The 14,636-nt window shown below is 51.7% G+C and overlaps 1 pseudogene; it reads left to right on the top strand.

The window, feature by feature from the left end:
- Positions 1-1,034: 1,034 nt before the first annotated feature.
- Positions 1,035-9,690, top strand: LOC142920207 (putative RNA-binding protein 46 pseudogene; annotated as a pseudogene).
- Positions 9,691-14,636: the final 4,946 nt, after the last annotated feature.

Below are 14,636 nucleotides of genomic sequence, written 5' to 3'. Positions count from 1 at the left end.
TTATCTCAAACACAACTGTCGGCAGTGGCAGAACATGCTTGTCAACAAGGACACTCAATTGATTTTGATAACGTTGAAGTGTTGTGTAAAACGAATTATTACTGGCAAAGACTAATTAGAAAATCCATTGAAATTGAGAGGAATAGAAATAATTTTAATCGCTCTGACAGCTACAGGCTTAGTGCGGCTTGGAAGCGTATTATTAAATCATACATATTACAATTCCTTATTGGGGAAACACATACTAATTAACGGATTACTAACGTAGCATATAATCACAATATCACACATTACAACTAATTACTAATCTACAACTCATTACTAATCAAAACCATTGACTGATTACCAATCGATTATATAATTACAATACCCCCCCCCCTCCGCCTCTAATCACTGCCCCTGATATGAGTTAAGTGATGACGTCACCCTGCTGCTCTATATAAAACCGGGAGCAAGTGAGGGCTTTACCATTCTGGCGAATTGCCCGTTGATGCGGATGTAATTACCAGCGAAACGTCGTACTCAAACTGTAAATGTTGTGGATTCACTCTTCAACACACCGGTGGGCTAAAATAGTGAACTATTTGTCTTTTGTCATAGTGACACTTTTTTTTGCTGATTGGCCGTGTCGGGTGGTGGAGGGTTACGACACATTTATAAATAACGCGATCTAACCCAAAAACCTTTATGATGAATATACATTGTATTAAACCTATATTAGATCATAAATACATTTCTACCCTACAATATACAAATCTACATTGTGCTTATGTTTCAATTCTACTTTTATTAACTCACACACTTACAAATATAGTGTCTAGGACACATTTATTGTCTAGGACACATTTTCAAAGAAATATTTTCATGTACCCAGACAATATTTGCACGTGCCCACATTAAAAAAACTTGCAGACTGCATACGTAGCTACGACAATGCAAAGCAGCACACACAGCCATGCATTCAATAGCTTTTTACGTTTCGCGGGTTTCTCTCTAAGTTTATTCTGTTTCTATTTCAGCTTATTGGGGTTTTCTCCTAGTGAATGGGCAGTGATGAGTCGATGGGCAGTGCTGAGTCTACGGGCAGTGCTTATCAGATCTACGGAATCTGAGCCTCGCTCGCCCCCACGTGATCGCCTATCCGCGCTACGTTTTCTGAAAGCGTCAAGATAAGGCCTCTGACGTGATCACAGGCACGCGCGCAAGTCACCCGTCCGTGGCAGCGACACGGAACGTCAGACATAAGCGACCTCCTCTTCCACCACCGCACTAGGAAATAGTTTCATGTGTAACCTCATCAAGACCCCTCCCCCAGACACCTACGGAGCTTTGCGCCGGTAAGTGCCGTAGTGAGGCCTGGTCCCCGGGAGTGTCGCCGGTCTCGGCTAGATTGCTCACCCGGCCCAGGGTGGCGATGTGGGCCGCCTGGGGCTCGCTGGGGAGACAAAGGCGGCCGCGCGCTCAGGCGCTTGGTCACCCCATCGTGCGCCACGCGGCGGCTGCTGCTGCTACTGCTGGAGACTGAACAGCGGCTCGCCCCCCAAGGGTCTCGTTCCAGGGCTCGTACGGTGGGGGGGGGGCATCTCTCTAGGTTTGTCTTTGATGGTGGTGGTGATGGTGGTGGTGATGATGTTGGTGGTGATGATGGTGGTGGTGGTGATGGTGGTGGTGATGGTGGTGATGTTGGTGGTGATGGTGGTGGTGATGTTGGTGGTGGTGATGATGTTGGTGGTAGTGATGTTGGTGGTGTTGGTGGTGATGTTGGTGGTGGTGATGGTGGTGGTGATGATGTTGGTGGTGATGATGGTGGTGGTGGTGATGTTGGTGGTGGTGATGTTTGTGGTGATGATGGTGGTGGTGGTGGTGATGTTGGTGGTGGTGATGGTGGTGATGTTGGTGGTGGTGATGGTGGTGGTGATGTTTGTGGTGGTGATGTTGGTGGTGGTGGTGGTGATGTTGGTGGTGGTGGTGATGGTGGTGATGTTGGTGGTGGTGATGATGGTGGTGGTGATGGTGGTGATGTTGGTGGTGATGTTGGTGGTGGTGATGGTGATGATGTTGGTGGTGATGTTGGTGGTGGTGATGGTGGTGGTGATGTTGGTGGTGATGTTGGTGGTGATGTTGGTGGTGGTGGTGGTGATGTTGGTGATGTTGGTGGTGATGTTGGTGGTGATGTTGGTGGTGATGTTGGTGGTGGTGGGGATGTTGGTGGTGATGTTGGTGGGGTGATGTTGGTGGTGGTGATGGTGGTGGTGATGTTGGTGGTGGTGGGGATGTTGGTGGTGATGTTGGTGGTGGTGATGGTGGTGGTATGTTGGTGGTGGTGGGGATGTTGGTGGTGATGTTGGTGGTGGTGGTGATGTTGGTGGTGGTGATGTTGGTGGTGGTGATGGTGCTGTTGGTGGTGGTGATGTTGGTGGTGGTGATGGTGGTGGTGATGGTGCTGTTGGTGGTGGTGATGTTGGTGGTGGTGGTGATGGTGGTGGTGGGGATGTTAGTGGTGGTGATGTTGGTGGTGGTGGTGGTGGTGATGGTGGTGGTGGTGATGGTGATGTTGGTGGTGGTGATGGTGATGTTGGTGGTGGTGATGTTGGTGATGGTGATGTTTGTGGTGGTGATGTTGGTGGTGGTGGTGATGTTGGTGGTGATGGTGGTGGTGGGGATGTTAGTGGTGGTGATGTTGGTGGTGGTGGTGATGTTGGTGGTGGTGATGGTGATGTTGGTGGTGGTGATGGTGCTGTTGGTGGTGGTGGTGATGTTGGTGATGGTGATGTTTGTGGTGGTGATGTTGGTGGTGGTGGTGATGTTGGTGGTGGTGATGTTGGTGGTGGTGATGGTGCTGTTGGTGGTGGTGATGTTGGTGGTGGTGATGGTGATGTTGGTGGTGGTGATGGCGCTGTTGGTGGTGGTGGTGGTGATGTTGGTGATGGTGATGTTTGTGGTGATGTTGGTGGTGGTGGTGTTGGTGGTGGTGGTGATGTTGGTGGTGGTGGTGACGGTGGTGATGTTGGTGGTGGTGATGTTGGTGGTGATGTTGGTGGTGGTGGGGATGTTGGTGGTGATGTTGGTGGTGGTGATATTGGTGATGGTGGTGGTGATGTTGGTGGTGGTGGGGATGTTGGTGGTGGTGATGGTGGTGGTGATGTTGGTGGTGATGTTGGTGGTGGTGGTGATGTTGGTGGGGGTGGGGATGTTAGTGGTGGTGATGTTGGTGGTGGTGATGGTGCTGTTGGTGGTGGTGATGTTGGTGGTGGTGGTGGTGATGTTGGTGGTGATGTTGGTGGTGGTGATGTTGGTGGTGATGGTGATGTTGGTGGTGATGTTGGTGGTGGTGATGGTGGTGGTGATGTTGGTGGTGGTGTTGGTGGTGGTGGTGATGTTGGTGGTGGTGGTGGTGATGTTGGTGGTGATGTTGGTGGTGGTGATGTTGGTGGTGGTGGGGATGTTGGCGGTGATGTTGGTGGTGGTGATGGTGGTGGTGATGTTGGTGGTGGTGGTGTTGGTGGTGGTGGTGATGTTGGTGGTGGTGGTGATGTTGGTGGTGGTGATGTTGGTGGTGATGTTGGTGGTGGTGGGGATGTTGGTGGTGGTGATGGTGCTGTTGGTGGTGGTGGTGATGTTGGTGATGGTGATGTTTGTGGTGGTGATGTTGGTGGTGGTGGTGATGTTGGTGGTGATGGTGGTGGTGGGGATGTTAGTGGTGGTGATGTTGGTGGTGATGGTGATGTTGGTGGTGGTGATGGTGATGTTGGTGGTGGTGATGGTGCTGTTGGTGGTGGTGGTGATGTTGGTGATGGTGATGTTTGTGGTGGTGATGTTGGTGGTGGTGGTGATGTTGGTGGTGGTGATGTTGGTGGTGATGTTGGTGGTGGTGATGGTGCTGTTGGTGGTGGTGATGTTGGTGGTGGTGATGGTGATGTTGGTGGTGGTGATGGCGCTGTTGGTGGTGGTGGTGGTGATGTTGGTGATGGTGATGTTTGTGGTGATGTTGGTGGTGGTGGTGTTGGTGGTGGTGGTGATGTTGGTGGTGGTGGTGACGGTGGTGATGTTGGTGGTGGTGATGTTGGTGGTGATGTTGGTGGTGGTGGGGATGTTGGTGGTGATGTTGGTGGTGGTGATATTGGTGATGGTGGTGGTGATGTTGGTGGTGGTGATGGTGGTGGTGATGTTGGTGGTGGTGGTGGTGATGTTGGTGGTGGTGGGGATGTTAGTGGTGGTGATGTTGGTGGTGGTGATGGTGCTGTTGGTGGTGGTGATGTTGGTGGTGGTGGTGATGTTGGTGGTGATGTTGGTGGTGGTGATGTTGGTGGTGATGTTGGTGGTGATGTTGGTGGTGGTGATGGTGGTGGTGATGTTGGTGGTGGTGTTGGTGGTGGTGGTGATGTTGGTGGTGGTGGTGGTGATGTTGGTGGTGATGTTGGTGGTGGTGATGTTGGTGGTGGTGGGGATGTTGGCGGTGATGTTGGTGGTGGTGATGGTGGTGGTGATGTTGGTGGTGGTGGTGTTGGTGGTGGTGGTGATGTTGGTGGTGGTGGTGATGTTGGTGGTGATGTTGGTGGTGGTGATGTTGGTGGTGATGTTGGTGGTGGTGGGGATGTTGGTGGTGATGTTGGTGGTGGTGATGGTGGTGGTGATGTTGGTGGTGATGTTGGTGGTGGTGGGGATGTTGGTGGTGGTGGTGTTGGTGGTGGTGATGTTGGTGGTGGTGATGTTGGTGGTGATGTTGGTGGTGGTGGGGATGTTGGTGGTGATGTTGGTGGTGGTTATATTGGTGGTGGTGATGGTGGTGGTGATGTTGGTGGTGGTGGGGATGTTGGTGGTGATATTGGTGGTGGTGATGGTGGTGGTGATGTTGGTGGTGATGTTGGTGGTGGTGGTGATGTTGGTGGTGGGGATGTTAGTGGTGGTGATGTTGGTGGTGGTGGTGATGTTGGTGGTGGTGATGTTGGTGGTGGTGATGTTGGTGGTGGTGATGTTGGTGGTGGTGATGGTGATGTTGGTGGTGGTGATGGTGCTGTTGGTGGTGGTAGTGATGTTGGTGATGGTGATGTTTGTGGTGGTGATGTTGGTGGTGGTGGTGGTGATGTTGGTGGTGGTGATGGTGCTGTTGGTGGTGGTGATGGTGGTGGTGGTGGTGATGCTGGTGGTGGTGATGGTGGTGGTGATGCTGGTGGTGGTGGTGGTGATGTTGGTGGTGATGGTGGTGGATGGAGCGTTTGTGTGAACTAATATAAATGACGGTGTCAAAAATCTTTACTTGAAAGGAATTGGCCTTTAAAAGGTAGCAAAGCGTTTATTTGCAAGGCAATTTTAACAAATTGCACGAACATGAACCATTCAAAAACGTGTCATAACGTGACTGATCAGACATCACGAAAACGTCTGAGGCCTGCGCCCAAAACAATTACCGCACTCCCGGTCAAAGTGCGCCATCTAATCTGGGAAACGGGGGCATTACAGGAGAAAGGTCAAATTTAATTTAACAACAACAACAATAATAATATATGGACAAGTTCGGCAGGCCAAATTAAGAAGCCCAACGGGCCGTCCTTTGCCCACGTCTGGCCCAACTCGTGTAGAGACGGAGCTACGGGATCGCTTCATGACGCAGGAGCGAAGTGTAACGTGGCCCTTGCAGTACCGTGAGCGACTCACGAGGGGGGTGCCCTTCACCCCGCAGCAGATAGACCACGGCTGAGGCTGATGACGGACCGGTTGAGGCTCACGGCGTTCCTCTGAGGCCGAATGAATCAGCCTCGCCCCCCTCCGCTGCACTCCGGGCTCTCGCGTAATGCATCCTGTACACAAATTGAATGTCTCTGAATGTGGATTCAACTGTCGCCGGTTCCAACGTGCAAGCCTCATCTCCCCTCTTACACCAGGCACCGCCTCCGTGCGCTCTGCGCTGCAGGAGCCGAAGCTTTCTGATCGAAGCGGCGAGTTGACCTTCTCCTTGTGTAGAGGTCAACCCTCGATTCGTCATTTGCCTCGCCTTCTCCTCTTGCTGCCTCCAAGATCTGGAACTTACTTCCCTCAACCATCTGTCCAAGTCCAAGCTAAATACATTTCCTCCTCTTCTCTGCCTATGGCCGTCTCTCTCTTAAAATACCGGACAAATATCACGCCTCGTTGTTACCGGTTAGGTGCACGCGTCTGTTGTGGTATAGCGTCGTGAGATTTGGTTGCATGCAGATGCTCTCTAAATTAAAAATCGTGTTAACTTATTCTGTACAAGCTACACCACTGTCGTCATGTATAATAATCACACACACACCACTCGCGCTATTCGCCACCGCAGAGTTAATTGTGTAGGCAATGTCACAACAGTTGCAAAGCTACCGATCAAAGATGAATCGGCCCACTCTGAAACACATGCAAAATGAATATCTAGATATGAATGGCGTGACCAAATAAAACATATGCCGGATCGTTTTGGTGAACGCTACACTAACAACAATACTCATTTCTATACAACGTCTGGCTCGCATGATTACTCTGTGTGGTTCATAAGGTGAGGGGCGTGTGCTGCTTTGATGATGGCAATTCAACCCCCGACCCACCACCCTCCCCAACAACTCACTCCAACCATTCTGCGGTCATGATTTGGGACTGTGATTCCATTTGCAAGTAAACTCACATTTCAACAATGAGGGTTGAAAGCATTAAGCATTAGATCTGTCTGCATGTCTGCTGTGTTGTAAAGATGATCCAATATGAACACAATTGTAGCACAACAGCTCTGTTGCTGTTAGGGACCTAACAATTTTGAAAACTGGCCACAATTGATTACACGGCCCACGCATGGTCCAGAGCAGAACTCGGTATCACCTAAGGTAGCAAGACTTCAGTCGTACCCATTTATTTGGATGGAAAATGAAAGTAAATTACTTGATAGTCTCACTCATTGCATTTGTTTATCACTGGCCACGTAGAGAAATTGAAACTGCTCAATTTAGGCCACCTCACGTGGTACCGACAAAGGAGACATCTCATGGGCTATGAAAAAATAAGAATAGGTTGTATCCTTTCTGGCAATAAAACAGATCTTAGGATTCATTGAAGAAGGTTTCTGTTTGGTGTTTGAACATCTAAACACCCGTTTTATTGCCAAAAAAGGATCAAATCTATTCTTATTTTGTCATACTTTGATACCGGCAAAACGGTCTCATTTTGAAGCGTCTCATGGACTATTGGATGGGGGGGAAAAAACTGGCGCTAAAAGTCAGTGGCGACCTCTCCTGTCGTGCCCAGTGACGTCATCACGGGCGAAGTTCACCGCGCGAAGTCAAACGCCGCCTCATGAGCGCCGCTCGAAACGCAAAATCATCGCTCGGTGAACATTTCCGAGGACAAACAAACGCATGCCGGGAACCGTGTGAGTTTGTGTTTCTTGTTTCCTCTGCGCAATGTGGGGGAGGGCTTCATCCAGCAGTGGATTGACAAAAGCGCTGTATGCATACTGCACAGGCTACGCTAACGTCACATTTAGGCCCATGGACCGAACAAACGCGTCTCTCTTTCTCCATCCGTCTCCACTCTCTCTCTTCCTCTCTTCACTGCTGGCCTGTAGGTTTGGGCCGAGCGAGTTCCTGCCGGGGATTTGGCTCTTCAGGAGCTGATTCCCCCCGTGGCTTTGTCGGCACGAGGCGACCGCGCGGAGTGTCAAGGGCTCCACCGGGCCCCAAGCCGCTGCCCCAGCACCACCGTAGCAGCCAAACCACCGGTGCTCGGCATGGCCTGTATGAAGGTCCTGCCGGACCTCATGTTGCGCACAGGGTACAACATCGTCCAGGAGAACGGACAGAGGAAGATCGGACCACCGCCCGACTGGCAGGGGCCCCATCCCGCCCGTGGCTGTGAGGTGTTTCTGGGGAGGATCCCGCGCGACCTCTACGAGGATGAGCTGGTGCCCGTGCTGGAGATGGTGGGGAATCTCTACCAGCTCTGCCTCATGATGGAGTTTAGCGGAGAGAACCGCGGCTACGCGTTCGCTACCTACGCCACGCGCGCCCAAGCCACGGATGCCGTCAAGAAACTCGATAAATTCGAGATCCGTCCAGGATGCCGCATTGGAGTCCACTTCAGCGTGGACAATCGCTGCCTCTTAATTGGGGGGCTGCCAAAGGACAAGAAGCGAGCGGAGGTGATGATGGCGATGAGCGGTGCCACGGAGGGCGTGGTGGACGTCAAGATGAGCGTCTGTCGCTGGGACAAAACCCTCAACCGAGGCTACGCGTTCATCGAGTACGGGAGCCATCGCGCGGCCGCCATGGCCCGGCGGAAGCTCCTTCGAATCAACTTGCAGCTATGGGGCCGGACCATCAAGGTGGACTGGGCCATCCCGGAACGGGTGGCTGCGGCCGCGGCGGTGGAGATGGAGGCGGCGGTGCCAGACCTGCTGCAGCCGGAGTGCACGGGCACCGGCAAAGCCGCACAAAGCCAATTTGGGGGCTGGGGGGCACGCATGCAGCTGTGGTGGGTACCTCTCCACCTGCGGCCCATGCCCATTGCTCTCGAGGCGCTGCCGGAGGCGGCCATGCTGTCGTGGGAGGTGCGGCTGCGGATGCTGTGCCGGACCGCCGGCGTCAGCTACCCAATCTTCGAGCTGCACGCTTACTCGGAGCCCGGGATACCCGTGGGCCTCCTCTATAAGATGTCGATTCCCGGGGTGGGAGAAGGCGCCGGCATCTTCCCCGAATTTCTGAGCTCCAGCGAGGAGGGAGCACGGGAGGTGGCGTGTCAGCTCACCTACAACATCCTCAGCAATGCGAATTCCCCACCTCCGGCCACGCCCTCTCGTGGAACCTTCGAGCAGGTTACCTGAGAGGGCGTGGCCAGAGGCGTGGCTAGGCCCGCCTCCGGCCACGCCCTCTCGTGGAACCTTGGAGCAGGTTTCACGAGAGGGCGTGGCCAGAGGTGTGGCTAGGCCCCGCCTCCAGCCACGCCCTCTCGTGGAACCCTTCGAGCAGGTTACCGGAGTAACTCGGCTAGCCCCACCTGTTGCCCTTGCCCCAGATGTGCCTCCTTCCCTGATTGGTTGTTACCTCTGTGGCCGTACCCCTGAAGCCCTTGCCAAGCCAGCAGGTGTCACCCTGTCAAGTCAGCAGGTGTCACCCTGTGATGTCAGCAGGTGTCACCGTGTGATGTCAGCAGGTGTCACCCTGTGATGTCAGCAGGTGTCACCCTGTCATGTCAGCAGGTGTCACCCTGTCATTACACTTCAATGAAAACCGACAACAGAATCCTTGAAGAAAAAAAAAACTAATTCAGGTTTTTTGACATGTCGACGCCATTTCGTTTATGAAAATGCACGGGAGAAAAATATATTTTGTTCACGTCGCATTCTGATGTCAGAACATTTGATTGTTTATCAAATAGAAAAACCCTTGAACAACTTTGCTGCACACGGAGATATCCGTGCACCGCCTCGTTTCCACGGCCTCTATCCCGGTGCCATTTGTATTTTAGTTCTGTTCCTTCACCTGAAGAAGGCTACTTGTGTTGTGGCCGAAACGTCGTGATTTTTGTTGTTTTATTTTTTTACCTACGTGGTGACTTTACCGAATAGAACCAAAGAGTACACATACAGCTGTTAAGAGTTTGATGTTTTATTGATTTTCAGTTTAGGTGTTTTTTTCCGGTAATGTTTCTGTTGTTAATGTTTTAGTGGAAATAAAGTCCCGAAAAGTCTCTCTCCACTCTCTCTCCACTCTCTCTCTCTCCACTCTCTCTCTCCACTCTCTCTCCACTCTCCACTCTCTCTCTCTCCACTCTCACTCTCCACTCTCTCTCCACTCTCTCTCCACTCTCTCTCCACTCTCTCTCTCTACTCTCTCTCTCCACTCTCACTTTCTCCACTCTCTCTCTTCACTCTCTCTCTCCACTCTCTCTCCACTCTCTCTCCACTCTCTCTCCACTCTCTCTCTCCACTCTCTCTCTCCACTCTCTCTCTCCACTCTCTCTCCACTCTCTCTCTCCACTCTCTCCACTCTCTCTCTCCACTCTCTCTCCACTCTCTCTCCACTCTCACTCTCCACTCTCTCTCTACTCTCTCCACTCTCACTCTCTCCACTCTCCACTCTCTCTCTCTCTCCACTCTCTCTCCACTCTCTCTCCACTCTCTCTCTCTCTCTCCACTCTCTCGGCCGAGTCTCTGCCACTTGTGGTTCTGAGTGTCGCACGCTTGGGATCCTTCTTGCCCTCCTCTGCGGTTCTGTGTGTGACCGACGACGTGTGTGGAGAGCTGAAGGGTAGCGGTTAGCGCTACGCTGCACCACGATCCTGGCGACCCAAGTTCGATTCCCACTCACATCCAACACCGGTGACGATTCTCTGTACCGGTCCAGGGCCTCCCCTAGGTCGACTCCGCCTCAAATGAGTACCTGGTGCGGTGTGTAGTAAACATCGCCACTAGGGAGACAAAGGCGGCCGGGCGTGGCGCTGGCCACCCACCCCCTCGTGTACCGTGCTGGCCTTATAGGAGCTCGCTAACAGCACTTGCCACTACAGTCTGTTAAGGCTATATGGGGGATCTTTGTCTGTGCGCGGCACGGTGAGTGTGTGCGGCGAGTGTCTCTGCTGGGCGTATCAGAAGGCAACGAAAATAAGGACAACTTGGCAGTCACACAAACACAGTGACACACACACGCAGAGACAGACACACACATGCAGAGACACAGACACACACGCAGAGACATAGACACACACGCAGAGACAGACACACAGACGCACACGCAGAGACACATAGACACACACACAGAGACACATAGACACAGAGACACATAGACACACGTAGAGACATAGACACACACGCAACCACAGACACACACGCAGAGACAGACACACAGACACACACAGAGACACATAGACACACACGCAGAGACAGACACACACGCAGAGACATACACACACGCAGAGACAGACACACATGCAGAGACACAGACACACCGATACAGACACACACACGCCGAGACAGACAACAACCGCCATTCGCCACTAAGTGGCGGTGACGTCACCACGACGCTTGTGCCAGGCTATGTACACCCTGAGGCCACGTGAAGTGTCGAACGCCCGCTGGCAGGAGGTCACGGGGCAGACCCAGGTGCCACAGGTCGACTGACTGAGATGACTGAGATGACTGGCTGATGCACCACCTGTGCCCCCTACTGTGCCAACCTGCTGTGCTTTAGCCACCCGGTGCTCCACTCGTTGTTGAGTAGTGGCCTAGACACACACACAGACATCACACACACACAAGACACACACACAGACATCACACACACACATTACACACACAGACATCACACACAGACATCACACACACACACAAGACACACACACAGACAACACACACACACAAGACACACACACAAGACACACAGAGACATCACACACACACAGACAACACACACACACAACACACACACAGACATCACACACACAAGACACACGCAGACATCACACACACACACACACAAGACACACGCAGACATCACACACACACACAAGACACACACAGACATCACACACAGACAGACATCACACACACACACACAAGACACACGCAGACATCACACACACACACAAGATACACACAGACATCACACACACACAAGACACACAGGCATCACACACAGACATCACACACACACACATCACACACAAGACACACACACAGACATCACACACACACAAGACACACGCAGACATCACACACACACACAAGATACACAGAGACATCACACACACACAAGACACACAGATATCACACACAGACATCACACACACACCACACAAGACACACACAGAAATCACACAAGACACACACACAGACATCACACACACACAAGATACACACAGACATCACACACACACAAAACACCACACAGAAGACACACAGACATCACACACACACACAGACATCACACACACACAAGACACCACACACAAGACACACACAGACATCACACACACACAAGACACACACACAGACATCATACACACACACATCACACACACACACAGACATCACACACACACACAAGACACCACACACAAGACACACACAGACATCACACACACAAGACACACACACAGACATCACACACACACACAGACATCACACACACAGACATCACACACACAAGACACACACACTTGACACACACACAGACATCACACACACAGACATCACACACAGACATCACACACACACACAAGACACACACAGACATCACACACACATGACACACACACAGACATCACACACAGACATCACACACACAAGACACACACACAGACATCACACACATGACACACACAGACATCACACACACACATGACACACACACAGACATCACACACAGACATCACACACACACAGACATCACACACACACACAAGACACACACACATGACACACACACAGACATCACACACACACAAAGACCCCCCGTACAGACTGTAGGGGCAAGTGCTGTAAGCGAGTAGCAGCACCTATAAGGGCCGGCACGGCACACGAGGGGGTGGGTGGCCAACACCACGCCCGACCGCCTTTGTCTCCCCCAGTGGTGATGTTTACTACACACCACTACACCAGGTACTCATTTGAGGCTGAATCGACCTAGGGGAGGCCCAGGACCGATTCAGATAATCGTCGCCGGCGGTGGCTGTGGAAGGGGTATAGAACTCAGGCCGCCCGGTTCGTAGCGCGGCGTAGCGCTAACCACTACACTACCGCTCCCCACATACACACACAACACACACATCACACACAGAGACGCACACACAGAGACTCACACGGAGGCACACACGTACACACACGGAGACACACACAGAGACACACACACCACACACAGAGACACACATCACACACAGAGACACACACAGAGACACACACAGAGACACACACAGAGACACACACAGAGACACACAAAGACACACACATTACACACAGAGACACACACACATCAACCAAACAGAGACACACACCCAGAGACACACACACAGAGACACACACAAAGACACACACATCACACACACACAGACACACACACGAGACACACAGAGACACACACACATCACACACATCAAACAGAGATACACACACACAGAGACACACACACAGACATCACACACACACAAGACACACACAGACATCACACAGACATCACACACACACAAGACACACACACAGACATCACACACACAGACATCACACACACACAGACATCACACACACACAAGACACACACAGACATCACACACAGACATCACACACACAAGACACTCACACAGACATCACACACACAGACATCACACACACACAGACATCACACACACACAGACATCACACACACACAAGACACACACACAGACATCACACACACAAGACACACACACAGACATCACACACAGACATCACACACACAGACATCACACACACACAGACATCACACACACAAGACACACACAGACATCACACACACAGACATCACACACACAAGACACACACAGACATCACACACACACACAGACATCACACACAGACATCACACACACACAAGACACACACAGACATCACACACACACAGACATCACACACAGACATCACACACACAAGACACACAGACACCACACACAGACATCACACACAGACATCACACACAGACATCACACACAGCCATCACACACAGCCATCACACACAGCCATCACACACACACACAAGACACACACACAAGACACACACACAAGACACACACACAAGACACACACACAGACATCACACACAGACATCACACACAGACATCACACACAGACATCACACACAGACATCACACACAGACATCACACACACACACAAGACACACACACAGACATCACACACAGACATCACACACACAAGACACACACACAGACATCACACACAAGACACACACAGACATCACACACACACAAGACACACATGAGATACACACATACACACAGATACACACATAATACAGATACAAAGACAAAGATCCCCCATATAGCCTTAACAGACTGTAGGGGCAAGTGCTGTTAGCGAGCACCTATGAAGGCCGGAACGGTACACGAGGGGGTGGGTGGCCAGCACCACGCCCGACCGCCTTTGTCTCCCTAGTGGCAATGTTTACACACCGCACCAGGTACTCATTTGAGGCTGAGTCGACCTAGGGGAGGCCCGGGACCGGTTCAGATAATCGTCACTGGTGTTGGCCGTGAGCGGGAATCGAACCCGGGTCGCCAGGTTCATAGCGCAGCGCGCTAACCGCTACACTATCGCTCCCCACATAATACAGATACACACACATATACACACACACATCACACACAGATACATACACACACATACACACAGATACACACACACAGATAAATACACATACACACACATACACACAGATACACACACACACTATTACACTATTCAACTATAGACGAGAGACCTTCTGCAGTGATCTATCAGTGCAGGAGCGGAGCTGCTGTGAGGCGAGGCGCTTGGAGCTCTCTGATTGGTCCAAGCGGCGACTTGGAGCCAATCAGATTTGATTCCTCCCTAGCCACGTGACCCGGGATTTTTTTTCCCGCCAAATTTTTGAGACTCCTCGTCGGCCAG

Source organism: Petromyzon marinus, unplaced genomic scaffold, assembly GCF_048934315.1.
Source record: "Petromyzon marinus isolate PM22_M1 ecotype Great Lakes invasive population unplaced genomic scaffold, UKy_Petmar_22M1.pri1.0 PM_G_Scaffold_7, whole genome shotgun sequence".
Classification (NCBI taxonomy): Eukaryota; Metazoa; Chordata; class Hyperoartia; order Petromyzontiformes; family Petromyzontidae; genus Petromyzon; species Petromyzon marinus.
This window is presented reverse-complemented; position numbering and strand designations above follow the sequence as displayed.